Source organism: Glycine max, chromosome 15 (assembly GCF_000004515.6).
Source record: "Glycine max cultivar Williams 82 chromosome 15, Glycine_max_v4.0, whole genome shotgun sequence".
Lineage (NCBI taxonomy): Eukaryota > Viridiplantae > Streptophyta > Magnoliopsida > Fabales > Fabaceae > Glycine > Glycine max.
Window position 1 is genome coordinate 14,606,564 of NC_038251.2, and position 13,082 is coordinate 14,619,645.

The 13,082-nt window shown below is 30.6% G+C and overlaps 1 long non-coding RNA gene across 1 annotated transcript; it reads left to right on the forward strand.

Moving 5' to 3' along the window:
* Positions 1-3,880: 3,880 nt before the first annotated feature.
* LOC100789246 (uncharacterized) lies at positions 3,881-12,878 on the forward strand. The gene is made up of 9 exons (XR_005888901.1): positions 3,881-4,163; positions 4,291-5,409; positions 7,486-7,677; positions 9,477-9,566; positions 10,807-11,110; positions 11,196-11,413; positions 11,509-11,771; positions 11,852-12,523; positions 12,610-12,878. It is a non-coding gene; the product is annotated as an uncharacterized lncRNA (long non-coding RNA).
* The last annotated feature ends 204 nt before the right edge of the window (positions 12,879-13,082 follow it).

Sequence of the window (13,082 nt, forward strand, 5' to 3'; positions counted from 1 at the left end):
AACAAAAGCTTCCTCCTCTTTTTTACTTTACCCCAGCTTTTACTCTTCATTGATCTGTCTGTTTCTACTACAACCACTGTTTGCAAGCTTTAATCTTATTATTTGAATTGTAAACATGCGACAGAAATTATGTATATATATACATAAAACAAATTCTTTAGTGATATTCATTCTGTTTATTTATACTTGATATTTAGGATTATAGCATATGGACTAATAAAAATAATTAATCTCATTTTTTAAAATAAAGTTGTTTTCAGTTTTCTAGTTTATTCTTTTTTTATATATAAAAGTATAATTAACTATGAAAAAAATAATTAATATTTTAACATTCTTAAAATAACAGATAAATACAAGCAAATATTTTCTTCAAAAAGTAACAGATGAAAACAAAAAAGAAAAATACTATAATGTACGTTTCATCATATTCTCCCAATTAGATAAGACTTTGATTTTTTCTTCTTTTTATCATAAGTTCAAGAGCGTTACTAAAACACTCTCTTCCTAACACTCTTTTGCTTAAATTTTATGTAATTAGGTTCCACTAATTTAGAAATGAAATTTACATCTTTAGTAAAACTTATATTAATTTTTCCTAATAAATTAACGTGTTAGAAAATATACTACTAACATTTCTCTTGTAATTATTATGCTTGAATCCTTTTTTTCTTAATAAGTATGTAAGTCTCTTTTTTATTTTATTTCACATTACTTTTTATATTTATTATTTTTCTCTCCTTTTCTCCTTTTCTTTCTCTTTTCAAGATGTATAGTTCACACTCTTCAGAAATATATTATATTAAAAAAGACAAACTTAATATTTAAATTTATTATATCTTTTTCTTTAATTTTTTCATGGAATGATAATACGAAAAAAATAATTTTGTAATGCATATTTAATAGAAGTTATTTAAAACTCGATGTTACATTGCTCAAATTAATTAAACTTAAATCCTTTTCTAAAATTTTATTTTCTTTATACTTTAACCTGACAGAGACTAGCGTGGGATAGCTAGCTAGGTTTTCCACGGTGGGAGAGAGTTTATAAATAATGGGGTAAATAGTCAAGTTGAGAGTCGAAAGAGTGGGAACTTTTATTAAAAGGGTGCAAAAAAAATTTCATTTTTTTCATTTAAGGATTGATTTTAAATTATCGTCCAAAATAGAATAAGTCATTAAAAGGGTGCAAAAAAAATTTCATTTTTTTTATTTAAGGATTGATTTTAAATTATCGTCCAAAATAGAATAAGTCGTGATAGGTAATATGATTTTTGAATTAGAAGTCGTAATATTTGTTATGATTTATTATTTATTTTTACTTCTTTTAACTTAAGTTATAAAATTTTTTACGACTTCAGTTTAATTTTTTATTTTATTTACGACTTTAAAGTCATACATGTTTTTTTATGAAGTCATATTTTTTAATTATTTATTTATTTTTTTAAAATTTTTTTATGTTTAAAATTTTTTGTTTTCGGATTTTTTATTTACTTGTATTTTCTTTGTTTTGTTTTCAATTTTTTTTTTAAAAATGTAAATAATTTTATTTAATTAAGTATTAAATAAATATTTTTAATTTTACTTGTTATTATTTTTATTTAATATCTTACACATATTTTTTATATGCTTTTATTTAATATGTTATATATTTTTTAATATTGCTTTATTTTAAATATTTTATATAATTTTTTATCTAAAATAATTTGTATATTTAATATAATCCTAGTTAGTATCTATACAAATAAGTAGATGAATAATATAATTTCTATTTTTTATGTTTCTCTTTAATTTGTATTGTTCATTTTATATAAATATATTTTGTTATTGTTAATTTAACAACTACTTTTATTTCTACATTATTAGATATTGTTAATAGTAAATTCCTTTATACAAAATAAATAATATTATTTTATAAATTATAAGTTAATATTAGTAATAAAATATTTTAATATTTGTTTTAAAATTTTAGTTTTTCAAAATTTAAGTATTTAAAATAAAAAAAATATTAATTTTTTTTTAAATATCATTATGTTAGTTTTGCATTTCATTTACAAAACAAATCAAATTCAATAACATTATTAAACATTATATAAATTTTAAATATACAAATATATTAAAAAACATATAAAATATTTTAAATAAAACATATTAAAAAAATATATAACATATTAAATAAAACCATATAAAAAATATATACAAGATTTTAAATAAAACTAATAACAAGTAAAATTTAAAATATTTATTTAATAATTAAATAAATAAAATTATTTACAGTTTAAAAAATTAAAACAAAACAAAAAAGAAAATACAAGTAAAGAAAAATTCTAAAACAAAAAACTTTAAACATAAAAAAATTAAATAAATAAAGAAATATGACTTCAAAGTCATAAGTTAAAAAAAATATATACAACTTTAAAGTTATAAATAAAATAAAAAATTAAATTGATGTCATAAAAAATTATTATAATTTCAGTTAAAAAAATGATAAGTGGTAACAAATATTACGATTTTTAATTCAGAAATCATAACATTTGTCATAACTTACCTCATTGTCAATAATAATTTAAAATTGACTCCAAATAAAAAAAATGAATTTTTTTTGCACCCTTTTAGTAAAAGTATGGAATAAGTGAGATGTTGATAAATTGATCTTTGAAAAAATAAATAAAAATTAAATTTAGTTTTTAAATATGTATAAAAATAAGAAATTAGCCTTATAGATAATTTAAAAATAAATTAATTCTTAAAGTTTACAACTTAATATTAAATTAGTTTTTGAATTTTATAATATAATAATAAAATGATCTTATAAATTTAACGGTACAATTAATTTGCATACTTTGCACATTTATGAATTAATTTTTTATTTTTATCTTTTAAGAATAATTTATCACCCGTATAATTTTTTCACAAATGAATTTAATTATTTATCGTAAATAATTTTAGTGTATCGAATATGAATTTTTCTTAACAACATATAAATAACACCTTTAAAAAACCCCCATAACATTCTTCTCATAACATGCTAGTGGAATTTGTCCTATGTGATGTGACACTTAGTCAGCAGTCAGCACATGTGGACATCCTAAGCGTTCTTGAATTGGGGAAAGATGAATTTGGGTAACATGCGAATTTATCCCCGATAAATAAAGAATCGCGTAATGCAATGCCTATTTCTAAAGGAAAGTTTGTTAACAAAATGAATCATTAAACTCTCTTCTTATCAAAATAAGTATCTTATGATATTGTTAAGAAAAAGCAAATAAAATTATATTTAGTAAAATATTCAGTAAATTTTTAATTTTTTTATTAACTAAAAAAATCATTTTTTTGGTAAATAAGTTTATTTTAATAGTTTTTTTTTATTGTTTTCTAAAACATTACTTCAAGTAGTATTTTTTAAAATACTAATTTTTAATTTTTAGTTTTTTATATTTTATTTTATTTTAATCCTTTATATATTTATTAAATTTCTTAATTATTTTTTTAAAATAAATTATGATTTTATGATTTTTTTTATTTTATATTTTTCAAAAACTTCAACAATTAATTTAATTGAACATTCGTAGTTAAATAAATTAACTTTTTAATTACCAGTTAATTTTTTAATTTTCAGTTAACTTTTAATTAATTTTTTTGAAGATAACCTAAATAAATAAAAAAGAATAATGATTTAACAAAAGTAATCTTAATATTAATAAATATTGAAAAACTAAAGAATACTTACTCAGGGTATTAATGCAAAAAAAAAAATTAATATTACTTAAAAAAATCAAATACAATACTCATTTTAAAACAATTTTTTTATAAGTGCGATATTTATTTTAAGGCAAAAGGAATAATATCTACAAATCTAGAAGCAACAAAATTGAAATTGAATTAGTGGTTTGCTAGAGCTGTACGTAATTTGGTCCACTCAGTAAAGACCTACTACGTTCAGTAACTGATTTGGGTGGAAATGGGCTGAACTAATTGGCAACCCCTTTCGAATTCCAGCTCCATGTTTTCTGCACAGAACCTTCACCACGTTGTGTTAGCACTTTCCCTGCAAAACTTTCGTGTTCTTTCAGAAGTTGAATCTCATGAGAATAAGGAAGGTCGGTACCTAGTTATGATCTATTGGCTCCCCAACTGTTTAAATAGAGACAACTCCCACAGATCAGGTATCCATCATTTCCCATGTTGTTAATTGATAATTGTCTTTTATTCTTACATTCTGTAGTAGTTTGGGAATAATTATGTGATATCTTTTAGGCATTTGATATTTGTTTATGTCCATTTTTGTTGGAGGTCTTGCATAGGTAAAAAAAACTTGTTGGAAACCTTGAGGAAGTGCACACCCTCTACAAAATTCACACCTCGTGCAAGTTCGAATGGGTTGAAACGTGAAATGCAAGAATGACACACCTTGAGCAGAACCCAAATCTTGTGCATTTGACACCTGTGAGATTTCCATTTATTTTATTTTTATTCTATTTTGTTTTAAAACTCTATGTAACTCATAGCTTTAATCAGGATAGTTCTTATCTTGTTTTAAAAAGAAAACATTGAACGAAAGAAAAGAAAATTTTACATTTAGAGAGAAATACCCGAAGATGCATATGACGACTTTGGATGCAGAGAGACACTACTGTAAAAAGTAGATTTAACATCGTCAGATTAATATCGATTTTTAACAAAACTGATATTAAGATAAACGTGGTGACATAATTGTAAATAATGTGTATTTGTTAACATCGTTTTTTTGCAAAACCGATGTTAATGAATTGACATTAACATCGGTTCTTAAAAAACTGATGTTAACACTAATTCGTTAACATCGGTTTTTGAAGAACCGATGTTAACGTCTTTTAATTAACATCGATTTTTTATAAAACTGATGTTAACGTATGATAAGTTAACATCGATTTCTCTCAGAAAACCGATGTTAACGTTAACATCATTTGGTTAATATCGGTTTTGTATTGAAAACCGATGTTGGACTTACATTTTAAAATATCAGAACGCGAGCCCTACTTTGCTCGCGCTCTGTTCTTGTCCATCTAAGCTTCTTCTTCTTTGCGACCGTATCTATTTGTATTTGCAAGCTTATCAAGACCGTGACACCTCACCACCATACCTAGGTACACGTTTCGCGACTCTTTCTTGTCTTTAACATGTTGTATTGAATACCATGGGTGAGTTTTGGGAACTCGTGCTCAGATCTTTGTTTGTTTCTATTGCAAGGATTTGGTTTGTGAAACTCGTGCTCGCTGTAAGGATTTGGTTTGTGGAAGTCGTGGTCACTTCTAGCTCTATTTGGGGTGCTTACTTTGCAGTCTGTTTGGGGTGCTCACTCGTGCTCGCAGGGTCTCATTTTGAGTGAGGTCATTCAGATTGCTAGGTGTCCTTTGAATGCTTAATGGCTAGGTAACTAGGTGTCTGTTGTAATGTGTATAGCACCATGGCAAATGTAACAATGTTCTGGTTTTTGTTTTATTGTTGTGTGGTCTGAGCTTTGAGGAGTCACTGTCTTGCACCATTTTTTAAAACAAGTTAATAGAAATTAGAATAGTGCCCACATTGTTATTTATTCATGCTGAATTATTCATAAGTAGATATATTATATATATTAATGAAAACAGTACAAGAGGTACTAATTTACAAATAGCCTAGCATCAATGAGAGCAAACCTATGGTTAGCTAATACAATATACAGAATAAGTATTAGAGAACCAAATATCTGGCTATTAGCTAGGTAACCACCCACCAAGCTTCCTAGGCTCAATGGAGAGTCTGAGAAACTTTTACCTTAGCTTAAGTGGGTTCATGGGATTAATCCCTCATCAACTAGGAAACCTCTCAAACCTGCAACACCTTAATCTTGGATACAATTATGCTCTTCAGATAGATAACCTTAATTGGATATCAAGGCTATCTTCCTTAGAGTACCTTGATTTGAGTGGTTCAGACCTTCATAAACAAGGTAACTAGCTTTAAGTAGTGAGTGCACTTCCATCTCTTTCAGAACTATATTTGGAGAGCTATTAAATTGATAACTTAGGACCACCAAAAGGAAAAACCAACTTCACACATCTCTAAGTCCTTGATCTTTCTAAATCTCAGTAATAATACCTTTACTTGTCCAATTCCCTCACCATTTGCAAACTTTTCATCCTTGAGAACTTAAATCTGGCTCACATCCGACTAAATGGAACCATTCCTAAGAGTTTTGAGTTCCTAAAAAACATGTAGGTATTAAATCTTGGAGCTAATTCTTTGACTGGTGATATGCCTGTAACTCTTGGAACTATGTCAAATTTAGTGACGTTAGACCTTTCATCTAATTTGTTAGAAGGATCTATAAAAGAATCACATTTTGTAAAACTTTTGAAATTAAAGGAACTATGTTTGTCTTGGACAAACTTGTTCCTCGGTGAATGATGCCACACTGCCGCAGTGAAGGGGCACACATGCACGCCACACTGTGCTAGCTAGCCTTTTAGTGAGATACTCTATGATTCTAGCATGGCAATTAATCGGTTTTGTTATTATTACATATGAGAGAGAGAGCCATATATATATAGACATTGATCTAAGTGTGAAGCATTTAAATGTGATAAGGCCAAAAGGTATCACTGGATAGAGCCACATAAGTTATTGCTGAGTGCAAATGAAAGTTGTCACCATATGATATATGGCATAATAATAACATTGTGTTCATGTTGAAAGTCCATTGCGCCTAGAGACATATGATACCTTACCCATGACTTAGTGGACTTGTATCCAATATGCAGAGGCACATATCATCTTCATAAAGTTGTTAGTTTGACAAAATAGTAAGAAAAGCAAGGTCAAATTATGAGAAAACATGGATAAATTGTGTACCAATGACTAGAAAAGAGTAATGGCAAAAAATAAGTACAATGGTTGAAAATACATACATATTTGGATGGAAGAACTACAAAGAGCATGATTCACAATTTCAACTAGTTCCTGATGTCTAAGCATTAAAGCAGTAAAAGCTAAGGTAGTCTAGTCCTATAAAGTTACCATCATGCAAAACAACCAAGGAAGGGTTAAACCCATTATCCACCTCTGTAGACTGTAGTATGTAGCCTTACCTTGCATTTGCAACCGGGTTAAATCCACAATTAAACCTTACCTCTAGGTCACTTGTTGGCAAGGCTTCTTTTGCTCAAAGGTTCAAAGCATCAACCGACAATGGAAAAATCTAGTTTGATTGTGAATGGTCAAAAAACTTTTGCTTGAGTGAGTACTTGTATTTTAAGTGTTTATATTTTTAATCTACAAAATTCCATCTCCGAATCCTTTTCATAATAGCTATAAAATTTTCAAGTTCTTCAAGCAAGGTTTCAATTATTCCAATTCAATGATGACTGCCCAAAATATTCTTAACTGTGCCATATAATACTGTTAGTAAGAGGAATACAATTTTATGTATCTCATTCTTGTTTATGCCTTCTCTTTGGCATATAATTGTAGGCATTGAAAAGTGTTGAAGAAACAATTATAAGACTTGAAAAGTTGCTTCAATAGTTGCATGTATAAAGCTCTAGTTCTGGAAAAAAGCATTTGAAAGCAGCTTGTTCTAACTTAGAGAAAATATGGAAACTTTGGAAAGAAGCTGAATTCCTGGAGGCATCTTTTAGAGCAAAAGCTAATTCTCTGCAAGAGGTACACCTTCCAACCCTCACCAACCTCCTTGATCAATTCTTTGGAACAATGCATAATGGATATCTACCTTGAAACTATTTTATTTTCCATGACTGTCACATGACAAAGGAGATTAAAATAAATATAAAGAGGCACAAGTTTACACTGCTAATAAAAAAGATTTGTTGGAGAACTAAGCAAAATCTGTATTACTTTTGCAATGCTTTCATTCTTATTTGTTTGGTGCATTGATTTGCTTTGATCCCCTTTAGGCGTTTGTATACTATTCTCATTCTTTTAAAAGCTTCTACTGCATACTTATATATATATACATGTATATGTGTAAAGCACATTCTTACGTTGTTTTGAATCCTAATTCCTAGCTAGTAGTGGTTGTAGTTTATGTACGTTGGGTTGCAGATGGTAAACTATATTTTGTAAGTTGTATACCTCTGAAGTTCGAAGAACTAATTTTGGTTCTTGAAATCCAAATTGAGGCACTTCAACTAGACATTCATTCACAGTTTTAACCATAACTTCCAATAGTTCAGATGCATTAGTACTAGATAGTGTTTGAATAAAATTCTGGTGACAATTGCTTTGACACTCCAACCTATATAAATAACATTATTGTTAAGTACAACTCAATCATGATTAATTGTAAGTATGAATAAAATTCAATATATAGCTGCCACAAATAGACTGATCAATCATGCTTTCCAAAAAAGAAGTTATATTCACAAATTGATGTTGGCTAATAAGCATTAAGTATCATGTGAGCAAAAGTGTAAGAAAATATAATGAAAAGAGAACACCATAGATTTGATTGTGGCTCAATCTGAGTAACCTATGATTAAGCATATATAAATATTTTTCAAAAAGCAAACATGATAAGGTATATTATTTAAATTTGTTATCTATAGTCGCAAAAGTTGTTAAATAGGTTGGATTGCATCCAAGTGGTAAACTTCCATGAACCATAAACGTTACAGCCCCTAAATCAATCAATTCCTGCATAAATTAATAAGCCATCCAATAATTAGCCAATCACTTAAAAGAAATCACAAATCCTTGGTTTCTCACAAGAAACTAATAATAGTCTCATTGATGGAAGCATGCATCAAACCAAAAGTGTCTTGTTGGGTGAAATGGAACATTTTTAAATAGAAAAATTATCTCGAAGAAGTAGTAACCTAATTGTTAGCCATCAATCTTCTTTTTCTTTTTTTGTGAATAAAAGTTTAGGTGAGGTCTCAAGGAATCCCTATTTGAACTCATGTCCTTATAAAATGAGTCTAATCCTTACCAATTGGACTAACTTTTGTTGGCATTAACCATTAGTCATCCGAAGATGCAGTAGAATTTTTTTTCCTTCAATAACGTTTCTCCCTCCAAGAAATACGTAAAAGCTTACTTTTCTTATCACTTGTCCCACTTTTTCTTTCAGACAAAGGATAGCCATAATCATTGCCTCCAATCTCTCCCACAATAAATAAGGAGCTGCCAATAACTTTTTTGCAGCCTACAAGAATGAAATCCCATATGCCATTGGAAATATCTAGGACTTGTTTGTCTTACTATTTTAGACTTGATATACATGTTTTATCCTAGATTTTTGTTTTTAAATAAACACTAATAGAGTACAAGTTATTATGTTTTAGGATAGAAAAGTTTAAGTTTCTAAAATAGATTTCTTTATGACAAAAGAGATGTTGCTCAACGATTGATATTTTAGGTAGTGTTTGATTTAATTCATCTTGGGTGAATTTGAGATTAAAATTTTAAAAATTGGTATGGATCTCACTCTTTTATTCCTATAGGAAGAACAACCAAGTGGGCCTGCAACCCCAATTACACCGCCAACATTAATAGAAGCCAAGCCACAACTAGTCTCTGCTCTTTCAACAAAGGTAAGCCTTGTGTTAAACTTAAATGAAAATAAAAATATATAACCTACAACCCTAGTTACACCGCCACCATCAGTAGAGTAATGATTGCAACCTTCACTCTTTTCTTCCATTGGCTACGCGCCAATTTAATTTGAACTGCTAGACTGCGACGAATGTAAAATTTGAACTGTGATACATTTTGTATCAATTAGCTATCATAAATTCAGATGTCGTGTATTTACTTATCTGCAGTTTTCATAATTGTCAACTTTCTTTATAATAAAAGGACATTGATTTTCTTACTTGGTAGTGGTACTGGATACTTTAGCTGATGATAGGAGCAGTTAATCTTTGGTTCAAAAGGGACGTTTGTTCCTGGAAATGATAGGTGCAGTTAATCTTTGAAATGCTAGTTTATGACTTTTTCGTTGGGATTTTATTTTATTCTGTCTAAAGTAAACCATGAGGCCAAGCTATGATGAATTTTGTCCTATTCCCCGCATTAATGTTGGCCTTTACAGACAATTTTGTTCAACTAATTTAGTCCACACATTTTGCTTGTAATTCAATCCAGTCATCAATCTCCTCTTAGGTTTGTGTTGTGGTTCTAATGTTACTTCCCAAGTGGACAGACATAGGGGTAGATAAATTTCTTCCATCCATGTCTCAAATGGAGAACAGTGGGGTCACCCTAAGGGCTGAATCTCAACACTTCGTTAGTGTACATGATGACAATTCCTGTGTAGCTTTCATTCCTTACTTTGGTTTCATTAAAGAAATTTGGGAGCTTAACTATATCAAATTTGTTGTCTGTGTTTTCAAATGTAAATGGGTTGACAACAACACCGGTGTGCAGACAGATGATGTAGGATTTACGTTGGTAGATCTAAAGAAACTCGCTTATCAGAATGACCCTTTCATCATGGCAGAACAAGCTAAACAACTATTTTATGTTCAAGATCCTTGTGATGAAAGGTGGTCAGTAGTTCTACACGGGAAAACAAATGGTGTTAATGTTAAAAATGATGATTCATACATTGATACTTATGTTAGTCCTTTGTCCATATAAATGTCGCCTAACATCGTCAGAGAAGAAGAAGCTGACGACGTTCATGCTAATCGTAATGATCATGATGAAGGAGAATTAATTAACATTGTCTAATGTAATTTTCTTATTATGTATTTCATTTCATTCCATTCATTTACATAACTTATTCAGTTTTGTGATAATGTTAATTAACTAATGTTTTTTTCTTTACAGGAAAATGGCTACACCACCCAGCTCTCCTCCTCTTCCTCCTCCTATTGGTGCAGCATCATAGTCGCCATCTACCTTGAAGTGGACAAGAAAAGCCACACGACTAAGATTATTGGCGACTAGACCAGTTGGGGCAGAGAGACCGCTGGTCCATGTCGATCCTGCGACCGGGAAGGCCGACGGTCCCCACAGAAAGAAGTTAAGAACATATTTGGGGATCGCTGCTCGTGATAAGGTTGATGTCACATACGAGAATTGGAAACAAGTCTCTGCTGCTCAGAAGGATTTGATATAGGAGGATATTCAGGTATTTTAGTTAAATATTTCATTTTATTCATTGATAATAAAATTGTAATTTAGTAACAATAGAATGTAATTTTTTGTTTGTCAAGCTGAATTTGATGTCCCTGAAGCATCTGATTTGAGGACACAAAAGAAAATACTTCAGACTGTGGGGGAGCGGTGGAGACAATTCAAGTATGATTTGACGTCGAAATGGGCACTTGCAGTTGACAAGGAAAGTGTCGACGACACTGTATGCGAGAAGTATGACATTAGCAAGGAGAAGTGGGCCCAATTTTGTCAGACCCACAAAGACCCTTTGTGGGAGGTAACTAATTTGTGGTTTTCATTGTTTTCAACTTTAAATTCACTTATTATAATACATTGTAATCATGAGTTTCATTAATGTTGAATTTTTGCAAGATGTGCGAAAAAAGGCACAAGCCATCCAGAAGAAAAACACTGCCCCTCACGTGTTGTCTTATGGGGGTTATCAATATTTAGAAAACAAGTTGATGGATGAGAAGAGAAAGAAAAAATTGGAGGAAGTTGCTCAATCTGGAATCACTGACACCATGATTGATCCTTCATCTCCCATCAGACGACATGTGAAATGGAAGATGGCCCGCACCAAGAAAATTGGGCAAATGATGTCTGAGGCAGCAAAGGAAATTGCTGACAAGATTGTAAGTGACTTTCAATTATTAATTGCAATTATTTATGTTTATTCTGTGATTGAGTAAACCAATAAATGTGTTCTTTGTAGGATTCGTTGGAGGACCAGGCCTCATAGGGTTCCTTTGCTGCCCATGGACGTCAGGATATACTAACTGTTGCCATTTGGCGACTAGAACACCCTGGTCGTATGCGTGCTACTGGAGCCGGTGTCATGATCAAGCAATACTTTGAACCGTCTCCAAGGACCCCCCACACGTCTTCCTCCATGGCTCCCAAAGACCTAGAGTAGTTGATGCAACAAATTAGGGACCAACTGGAGGAGTCAATCACAAAAAAAGTGACTCGACAACTAATTTTATCTTTCAGTCAGATGCAGTCCCAGTTTTAGTCGTAGATGCAACCACAGGGACTCGCACAGCCTCCTGAGCCTGAGATTGGTCCTTCAGTTACTCGTGTCAACACAAAGGAGAGTTTTGTTGATCCCTCAGGGAATGATCCAAACACGGGTGACTTAGACAAATACGAGTTGTACATCAAAGAAAATCCTCCCCGCCTGGTTGCCCTGGGAAGAGTTTATAAGGGATCCACAACTGCTCACAACATTCCTTTGTTGCATGATCAAATCAAGGTTGGTGTTGAGGAGGTTAGAGATGCAGATGCTCCCATTCTTGTACCCACTGAATACGTTATGTTAGTGGGGGAGGCACTTAACACCTTCCTTGCTTGGCCGACACATCTTGTCAAGCATTTATCAGAACAGGTATTTCAGTGTCATTAAATGCTTCTTTTTCAATTAAAGTGTTCACTGTAATTAAATTATGTTAATTAAATATGTTGGATAAACAGGGAGATGTGGGACCGGCAAAACCTGCAGATAGGCCGGATCATGATGTCAATGATCCCTTATATATGATGACATTGAAAATCCCACAAGTTTTTCTGAAGCCATTGCAAGTTATGTGGGATGCTACTGTGTTCGGGATGTTTAATGAAGACTTCCCTTTGTACATAAATCATGAAGATTTGTTTGAAATAGCATACAGTAGTCAATGTCTTAGCATCTCTATTATATAGTTATGGATTTTGTAAGTCAATTTACATTATTGTTAATTACCTAACTTATTGTTTTAAATTCATACATAATTTACTATGTTAACAACAATAGGCATATGACTGAGACAAGTATGCAAGCGGGGAATACCGATGTATATGGATTCCTCAAGTCACAATCCATCCAGAGATTCGGGCAATCACAATTTGAATAAAAAAAAAGTTACATTAAGAATTGGATGCAAAATTCAAAATGAGATGTGTACCTA